The 9,637-nt window shown below is 44.9% G+C and overlaps 1 protein-coding gene across 1 annotated transcript in view; it reads left to right on the top strand.

The window, feature by feature from the left end:
* Window positions 1–228: 228 nt before the first annotated feature.
* ATP2B1 (ATPase plasma membrane Ca2+ transporting 1) overlaps window positions 229–9,637 on the top strand; it is a 105,733-nt gene continuing 96,324 nt past the window's right edge. Inside the window, exon 1 of the mRNA XM_065419954.1 lies at window positions 229–318. The gene's annotated coding sequence lies outside the window, so the exon portion shown is untranslated. The remainder of the gene's footprint in view (window positions 319–9,637) is intronic.

The raw sequence follows: 9,637 nt of genomic DNA, 5'->3' as shown, positions 1-9,637 counted from the left end.
CCGGGGGTTTTTAAGGCGGGGGAGGGGCAGAGCGCACTGCACCCGCCCCCTCCCCGAAGAGAAGCTCGTAGCAAAGTCACCGACAAGCCCGCCGGGCCCCATCAAACGCCTCGGCCCGGCCCACACACGTCATGGAAACAAGCACGTCATCGCCCAACAGCCAATGGGAGAGGGGGAAGGCGGGGAGAGCGCCTGGCTCCGCCCACTCCCCCTTTTCCCGGCGGAGGCTCCTCCCTCTCCTCCCCCATTGAAGGCGCCGCACGTCTGGAGCCCCTTCACCCGAACAAGACCCCTGTCATGTGATCGCCGGGACAAGGGGTAGGAAGCGGCAGTTGCAGCGTGGGGAGGGGGTGGCTCGGTGAGCAGTGAGTGAGTGACGGGGGGAGACGGGCGGGGGCCGGGCCGCTCTGCCCTGCAGCCCGGCCAGGAGGTGGTGGCGGTGGGAGCGGTTACTCTGCAGGGCTGGGGCTCCGCGGCGTGAAGGGTGCTGCTGAGCCGGTGTTGGTAGGGGCCAAGCCGCAGCGGGGCGCGTGCGAGGGTGAAGCGCTGGCTCCTGCCCTGTGAGGAGCCGCTGCTTGCCGGGGGTGGGACTGGGGCCCGCCCCCCTCATTGCCTTCCCCCCGGTTGGCGGGGCGGGGCTGGCCACCCGGAGCAGGGCGGGGGACGCGGGCACCTTGTGCGCCGAGCAGGCGGCGGCAGCGGCAGATTCCCGGTGCGTCCCGAGGCGCCGTCCAGCGTGCGGCTGTGCAGCGGCCGAGGTAAGCGGCAGCCCCGGAGCCAGTAGCTGGAGCATCAGCCGGCCCCGAGGCAGGGCAGCGCCGCCCCCGCCCCAGCCGCCGGGTGCAGGGGCTGAGCCGCCGGAGGGCGCGGAGCTGCGGCTGCTTTCCGCCCGCCTGCTCTGTGGGCTCAGCGCCTTTGCCCCCGTGGGGTGGCCGCTAACCCCTGCAGCGGGCTGCCGCGCTGTATCCGGGGCGCGGTGTGACCTTGAGGGCGGCCGATGCGGGGGTCTCCCCCTGCCTGGACTCCTGCGCGGGGCGGGCGTTGCTGCAGCTCGGACCTTCCTAGGGAGGAGACGGGGTAAGCGGCGCCGGCGCTGTGTGACATGTGTGCTGGGCTGGGTGATTGGGGGACTGCAGCTGCCTCTTCCCCCCCCCGGCAGCACAGGTAGTGCCGAGCCCGGCTACCCCAGTGGGCGCAGAGGCGCTGTTCGCCGTGCGAGCTCCCTCCCTTCCCGGGTGCACACACCATAGGTGGTGCTTAGCCCCTGTTCCCTGCCGGGTTAAGTAGTTGGGATTAGTCGTCTGCTGCTGCACGGCATGATCATCCTCAGCCTGCCTCCTTGCCAGCCCTGCACGGAGCCAGCTAGCCTCCGCTGGCCTGGGGGCGGGGGAGACGGCGCTTGTAGCTGAGGGTCTCTCTGCCTTTTCAGTTGCACTAGCAGACTCCCCTCCCCCCGGCCTTCCGCCGCTTTGTCTTGTGGGCAGCTCCCCAGTCCGGGTTAGTTAAGAGCCGGCAAAGAGGCAGACAGAAATTCCCCCCTTTACCCCAGCGGACTTGCTGTTCTGATTTATTAATGGCTAGACGGACTGTGTGTGTATTGATTCTGGACTAGGATGAAGGCATCTCTGCAACGCCTCTGAAATAGAGGGAGGAGTCCTCCCGGAGGACCATTGAGGCTGCTTTCAGCAGATTGCGGGAGGGCGTTTGTGTGAGCAGGGTGATGTCCTTCTTGTACCACTTAGTAGCAGGAAGTGTCTCTAACGGTGGCGCTTGTATGACAGTGTCATCCTCAGCCAAATGGTGTATGTAACCTTTGGATGTTACACCACGTGAGTTTATGAAGAGGCCTTAATACTGGGGGATGATTGCTGCCTGTCGCAGAAGGGAGTGCTGCTGCTCATTCTGGAGTGAGAGGGTATGGGGGGCATTCAGAAGATGGTGAATTTTATTTTCCCTGCTGATGTGAAAGTCTAGAAGTTGGAAGAACTTCTGATAGGATTTCAGGAAGAAGCTTGTTTGGAAACCTAGTTGATAAAGCTTATGCCCATGACCTTGGAGGCATTTCATTTATCATATTTCCCCCCCCCTTGCAATGTAAGTGATTTCTACCAAAATAACTAGCAGTGTCTGCCTTAATTTGTCAAAACTAGGACATTTAAGGCTAAGAAGTGTCCTGGATGTCTCAATTTGACTAGCTGTTAATGTAAGGGTCTCTGAATAGTGGCCAGTTTTAATATGATCTACATTGCCATTGTGGGGGTGAATTAAGGACAGCGTTCTGAACTCAGCATGAAACTTGTTACAGCATAATCCATTTCAATGTTTCTTCTTTCGTTTCATTTTTTGTAAACTTTAAATATAAGAAGGATGAAAGATATACAGTAACAATTGTTAGACTATTTTTATATTGACTTTAACCACCCCCCCCCAACAAAATAGAAGACAAAAGAAACAACCAAGTTGTTCTCTGAAACTGAGTTGTTGTATGCTGCCTTCAACATAAAACTTATTTTGGATAATTTTTTCAAGAGCTACCTATCAAACCTCGAAAGCTTATTTTGTAAACAAAGCATTAAGTGGACTTGTGTTGTGTTAATTACATTTAAAGCTGCTGCACTTTAGCTTAGGGGAAGGGTCATTAGTATCTGGGCCCAAAACATGGTGTGGGTGGGGTTTTGGAAGACTCTTGAGAGGTCCCTCAGTAAAATTATAAAACATGTTCTGGGAATGAAGTTCAAATAAGATGTACCCTTACAACATTAATATATCATCTTTTAAACAAAATACTTGTACACTTGTGGGAAGGGGTACAGCAGTGTGCAAATCTCTGGAAAAAACACAGCTATAAATGTTTACAGGTGCTTCTGCAATTGAGAGTTTAGAAAACTTTGTTAAATGACCTTGATAGTTTCGTTTGCCATTTTTTTTTCTGTTCCATTTAGAAAGCAGGCAGTAACTGTCTTACTATAGCTAGTGGAAAAAATTGTTCAGAATTACTAGTTGGGTTTTTTTTTTTTAAACTTTTCAGGAACTTGTCCAAATTTTGCATTTATGGTATTTGGAACAATGAGTAAACTTTTTGTATATCCTTAAGCCATTGGTGTCTCTCTTGGCAGAAATGGCTTCCAGCGTACTAAACTTAAATACTTATGGCATAATGAATGGAAACTTTTTTTAGTGCATAAGTGGAAGAAGTGGTCACTTAATAGTAGAGCACAAAAATAGCTTTAACCCCCCCCCCACCCCCATGCTTTAAAGTGTGAAATCGCAGGTTTGGAACCAACATTGTGGGGTGCTTATTTTCTTATCACTCCTGGTTTCCCTTTACTGGTAGCAGGCTACTGTGATGGTAGTTGCGTTTTTTCATGTAGATAAGAATTCCGTTTGTGCTCAAGTAGTAGGGGACTAGTAGGTCCAAGCTACTGCTAATATGGGCAAAACCACTTTTTTCTAGGCAGTATGCCAGTGTACCCCAATTCTTAACTGCAATCCCTTACTATATTAGTCAAATTCCTACTGAGCAGAGACTGTCAAATATGCTGCTTATGCTGTGGATAATCGAGACCACAAAATTAATCTTCACTTTTGATGCAAGTGAAATGAACTAACTATATTTTACAGGGACTTATGCTTTACCCAACTCTTGCTATTTTTCTGGGTATTATGACATTATTCTTCATCACTTACCTTAAAAACGTGCTTGGAAATTTAAAGCGGAATCTTGTCTAGTGTCACTATCTCAATTCATAAGCAATATAGGTAGAACCTTTCAGTCTGTCAGATGTTAAATTTTGAGGATTTCAGTTGCTGTATTACGGTTTAATAGTATTTTTGCTCAACTTCTGAAAAATGCTGTAAGACCTCTGCTAAGGTAAACTTGTAAATGCTTATGAAGATCTTACATAATGAAACACAACTCTGAGCTGTCTACTTATTTGAACCATACAGAACACATATACAGTTTGGCTAGACACGAGGGGAGAAGATAAGCTGCAAGTACTCAAAGGATGGAAATGCCAAGGAAGGAGAAGAAATTGAGGTGGCTCTACATGATATGGTCTGGAGAACTGGGATAAAAATGAGTGAAGGAAAATCTTTAAAACTAACATGAAGACCACCACCTACTTAAGGAACTATAGATGTGGGGAATAGTACACCTAGGAGATGTGGTAGAAATTGTGCTGCCTGAGTAACTGCAAAATGGACTGGGTAAAGCAGTTAAAACTATGCCATAGGGAATAATTCTGTGTTGGCACACAGATGGACAAGATAACCTAGTCTTTTCCAACTCAAATTTCTTTCATTAATATAGAGTAAATATTAATGGCACTCAAGTATTCTTTAGACAACTAAAATGTCACTGACCTCAGTGCAGTAGAACTTCAGATAGACATTTGGATGTGCAAATTTTTCATGGATATTAGTCTTTTAATAAAACCATTCAACATAAACAAGAGATACCTACATTGTTCAAAAATATACAATGTTATTACATTTTAACTACTAGTTTACTATGTTCTTAACCACTTTAATTTTCTAAATTTTCTAAATTAAATATAAAAAGAAATTCGTACTTAATCTTGTTGCATATACTTAATATTTCTAAATACTTTCTATAAGTGAATTAGAATGGTTTTAATAGTGTATACCCTGAAAAAAATCTATCTTCATTGTTTAAAGGAGAAACAGCACAATACAATGAAGTGTAACGAGGGTGTTTATTCTTAAACATATTCTGTTTTTGGCAACTGAAACTGGTTCCAGCTCAAAGTAAACTAATAGAGGAAGATAAGCAGACCGTTTGTCTCTAGGCTTTTAAATGTAAACTTTATATGATAAGAGAAAATACCATGAATCTGTCATGCGCTAACTGAAGAGATTGGTAACAACTTTGCTCCCCAAAAGAGAACCAGTACAGTCTTGAATTAAAATCTAATAACAGCTAGGCTCTTTAGTAATCTTAAGAACTTGCTTTGATAACCCATCTGCATTTTTACAATGGATTTAATTAAAATGTTTAATTATGGAATATTAATACAACAGCTTTCTATCCTAATTTTTGTGGTTTTATCAACTAGATGACTGTATTTTGCTTATGAGTTGAGACTAGCAGTTTCTAGTAACCTACTATGGTGGGCCCAAAACTCACTTGTCTTGAAATGAGATCTAGAGAACTATAGTCCTTACACCTATTTACCATACTGAATAACTTCCCTCTTGAAGGTACCAATTTCTTTTTTGTGGCACAAAAATGATAAATGTTAAAATAGGGCAAAATATGTATTTCTAATCATTTTATCCATCTGGCTTTACAGTGAAGTAAGTGCTGCTGCTTATTGGAAACCAGATGCCTCAGTCTAAAAATCAAAATAGTCAGATAAGAATGTGTCAATAAACCAGTTATCTGGAAGATGTTTGGCTTGTTTAGAATTATTAACACTGAGTTCTGCATGAAAACTCTTCTATCATTATTCATTTTCTTGAGCGATTATCAGGCCTGCACAAGCGGCGAGAGCCATATTACTCCAAAGAAAACAGCTGAGGGCCAACCCCCCGGCCCCGCCGAAACCCCCCAGTGCCACCCAGCCCCCCCCGAAACACAACACCTCCCCCCCCCGGCGCCGCCCGCCCCACGGAAACACTCCCCCCCAGTGCTGCCTGCCCCGCGGAAACAAACCCTCCTTCCCCAGTGCCGCCCCACCGAAACAGCAGTATTGAACCTCGGTAATATGTTATAGCGGGCCCCTAAGGTAGTATAATTAAGGTAAAAGAAAAATGTCTTTTTGCTAGAAGTAGAATAAGATCTTCCCCCCACTTTGTAATCAATTGCCCTGTTGACTGAATGAGGTAGGCATGGAAGGCAGGCACCTCCAGACAGCTGCAACCCTTGGAGAGGGGATGGGAGCCAGACCAGATCAGTAGAACAGGTCAGCCACCAATTCGTCGGTCGCCTCCTCAGCCCCCCATCCCCTCCGGCTCGCCTACTTACCCCCCGCCACTGCCATCCCGCTCGCCTCCTCAGCCCCCCGTCCCCCGCCGCCGGCTCACCTACCCCCCCCCCCCGCCACTGCCTGCCCTCTTGCCTCCTCAGCCCCCCACGCTCCCCGGCTCGCCTACTCACTGCCCGCCCGCTCGCTTACTCAGCCCCCCTCCCTCACTCCCCGCGGGCCGCACAGTGAGCCCATGCGGGCCGCATGTTGTGCAGGCCTGGATTAACTATTGCGTGGTTGCAACACTATCTTCTTCTCGTGTGAAACTTGGATCACGTGATATTAAAATAAGCTGAATGTAGCTGTCAGGCTTCTTTTCTTATTCACCATTCCTCTGTCTTTGCCCAAAAATAATCCTTGGGAAAAGAGAAAAGTTGCTGTTTCCTACTTTATATTTTTTTTACCATGTAACTTACAATAAGTAGGGACGCTGGGAGTTATTAACTCAATCTTAAACCTACATAGGTTCTTGCATCTGACTGTATTATAAATAAGACTAGATTCAGTATCTCTGTGGAACATGGCAGCACAGCAACATTGTACAACAGTTTAAGAGACAAACATAGGGGGAAGTACTATTACAATGAATACAGCAAGTGGGAGAATGTAAGAAGACTCAGTCAGCTAACTTGCCTTGGACCTGGGATAGAGGTTTTTATACATGAGATCATTAACTCCCCTACATTGGGTGTCAGATAATAGGCTGGAACTTGTCCACATTATGTTTTTGTATAGCTTGCCTAACACTAGTATATTTTTTTTCCAGAATTTAAGATATAAAACTTGCGTTGCGAGTCCTTATGACTGGAGACACCCTTCCCAATCTCAGCTGAGTGAAACTGATGTCGCTATGTCTATCTAAGTAATTGTTTCAGGATGTGTGCAGGAATGTGAATTCTGCTGTCCTTGATAAATCTGACTTTTAATGCCAAATGCTGATTCTGAATGTCAATATTACCTTTTTTTACTCACTTAGTTGATGGTAGGGTGTAGGAGTGGAGTACACTAGGTTGGGGGTTGAAAGTTCCTGCATGGGAATGCAGGGAAGAGTATAGGAGAGTCAAAAGAATAAGGAAGAGGGATAGAAACAAAGGATAGAAATAAGGATGGAACATTAGGAAAGTATATTATCAATGAATGTGACATGGTGCTGAACAAACAATAACTAGATCTTACTATATAGGTACCATATCCTCCCCTTCACTTCTGTACAGACCTATTACTGACATCAATGGGCATTCCTCTGTTTGAGGAGTGTTTAGTCCTGAACTTAAACCATGATTTATGGGCCATAATTAAACACAACATTCCATTCTTGCTTCCAAATATTTGACACTCTGCTGTAGACTGTTAAGAGCTTGCTTAAAATCCCATTTGAAAAAAGGATCTCTCATCACAGTGACTCCCAACATTATATTGGTGTAATGGCTTTACACCAACTTGGAGGAATGCTATTTCCTGAGGGGCCTATGTGTTTTTGTTTGTTTGTTTTGTTTTTGTTCCCCCCGCCCCCTTTAGAATCCTTCACAATTCAGAACCAGGCCAACCTTGCTCAAGTCCATGAGAGCCACAATCCAAGGTGGTATAGCTGTAATAGAGGATACCAAGGAAGGAGAAAATGTGCCAAGTTTTTGACGCACTGTTGATTAAGAGTTCTAAACATGGGACCTTTTTTGTTAGCACTTACAGTGAAGAACAGTGAACAGATCATGATAAAATCTTGTATTGGACATACAATCTTGGGTGGATATAATTGTAAATATATCTAAATAACTAGCAATAACCAAAATTTAGAGTTAAAAGAAACACTCAACTACTTGTATTGTCCATCTCATTCGTGTATTATATTAGAACACTACTAGGGGAACTTAAAGTTCATTTGGGGTAAAGTTTTCAGAGTCACTTTACTGACTTAGAACCTCTAGTCACTGCTCAAAATGAAATTTGGGCTCCTAAGACTGAGTGCTTCTGAAAACTTCATCCTATTTTTGTTAACATTCTCTTTAAAACCTATAGGGATGTTGTGAGGATTTTTAAATGTATAGTGTGTGTGTGTGTAGTATATACATATACCTTACATATTCAAAAAATCTTGTATGCATGCAATCCTGTATATTTCACACTGGTGTGTAAGTACTACAAACTGTCTGGTCTCTGCTAGGACTCTTTTTCAGGAAGGTGAAGTTAGGGTAAAATCTATGATCTTGAAGGTTGGATGTCACTTCTACTTTCAGGTGAATAGAGGCATGGTCCTTCACCCATGCAGATGTGTCAAGAACTTGATACCTTCAGTATTGTCACTTACAGGTGGAATACTTTTTATATCACTGACAGGGATGTGATGTTAACTCCAAGGTAGGTGTAGGAGATATCTACCACCCTCAAAAACACTTCCATGGAACCTGTAATCTGCTACCCTAGCTTGTGCCCTTACACTTTCACTTAAAGATAAGGTGGCAGGAGAGAATACTACATTATTCAGTTGTGATCACCTGGTGTACAGTATCTGATCTATGGATCAGGGACCTTATTTGCTCCACATTCTTACAGTGCTGAACAGAAACACTTGACAGACAACTTTTCATTACTGTCTCTATTTAAAAAGAGAGGGGGTCATTTGGGCACTGTTGCTTTATGTTGCTATCAGGCTCTCAAGTTGTTAGGATCCAGATGCTGAAAGGTCATGATGCTCTTTTGTCTTATTCAGATCTTATGGCTCTTCTTCACTGAAATATCCCCCATGCTTCCATTCCACTTAATTGACTTTTGGCTTGTTAGATTTTTTTAGATGTGCCGTAAGTGATGCTTGAAAGAACGTAGTTAAATATAGGGTTTTGTGCTGAATAACTTAAAGAACCTTGGTACATAGGTGACTTTGAATGTGTAAAAGCATGTCATGTCAGAGGTGCAGCCAGACCATAACTGAGTGAGTGGAGCTGCCCCATGGGGCAGGAGCTGCTGCTGCAGAGTGAGGTGCAGAGTGGGCTTAGTCTCTTGGCCTTGGCCTCTCCTCTGCACTGGACTGGGAGAAGTGTAAGTTTGCTTAGGGCCCAGTGATGGGTTATTGCAGCCTTTCTCCTAATATCTCTATTTAAAAAAAGATAGGCCATGCTTTTTTTCCCTATAGCTGTTGGTAGTCTTCAGTGACAGCAGTGTTTATCAGAGGTTTGAAGCTGGTGTACAGAGACTTCTGGCATAATGTAATCTCCCCTTTTAGGTTAAAGGCTGGTATGAGGCAATTTGTTAAATATCTGTTTGGATGCCTTGGATCTGCTTGGCCTTTGTCAATAAGGAAAAAATACTGACCTTGCTATAGCATAGACTGCATTGGTTGTGTTGGTAGATCCTCTTCTGCTAATGTATTGAGATCAGGTGTCAGTGCTGATGTTAGAGCTGTCTGTTCTATCTATTCAATCTCAACTATGAGATAGTTCCTTTTCCTGCAAATGCTAGTGTAGATGGGGCTGCCTTTAAGTGTCTTAATTCTAATCTTGCATCTCTGCAGAAAGCTTTTTGGTAACTAATCTTCTGCCCGAGGGTTCTTGGGAGGGGTTGTCCAGGGTCCTCTCTTTCTTCCTCTCTTCTTTAGAAGTGTGCAAATATTCATTAGGAGCATTAGCAAGTAGACCTAGGTGAATAATTTTTTC

Source organism: Emys orbicularis, chromosome 1 (genome assembly GCF_028017835.1).
Source record: "Emys orbicularis isolate rEmyOrb1 chromosome 1, rEmyOrb1.hap1, whole genome shotgun sequence".
Classification (NCBI taxonomy): domain Eukaryota; kingdom Metazoa; phylum Chordata; order Testudines; family Emydidae; genus Emys; species Emys orbicularis.
Note: the sequence above shows the minus strand (reverse complement) of the source record. Positions and strands in the feature narration are given on the sequence as shown.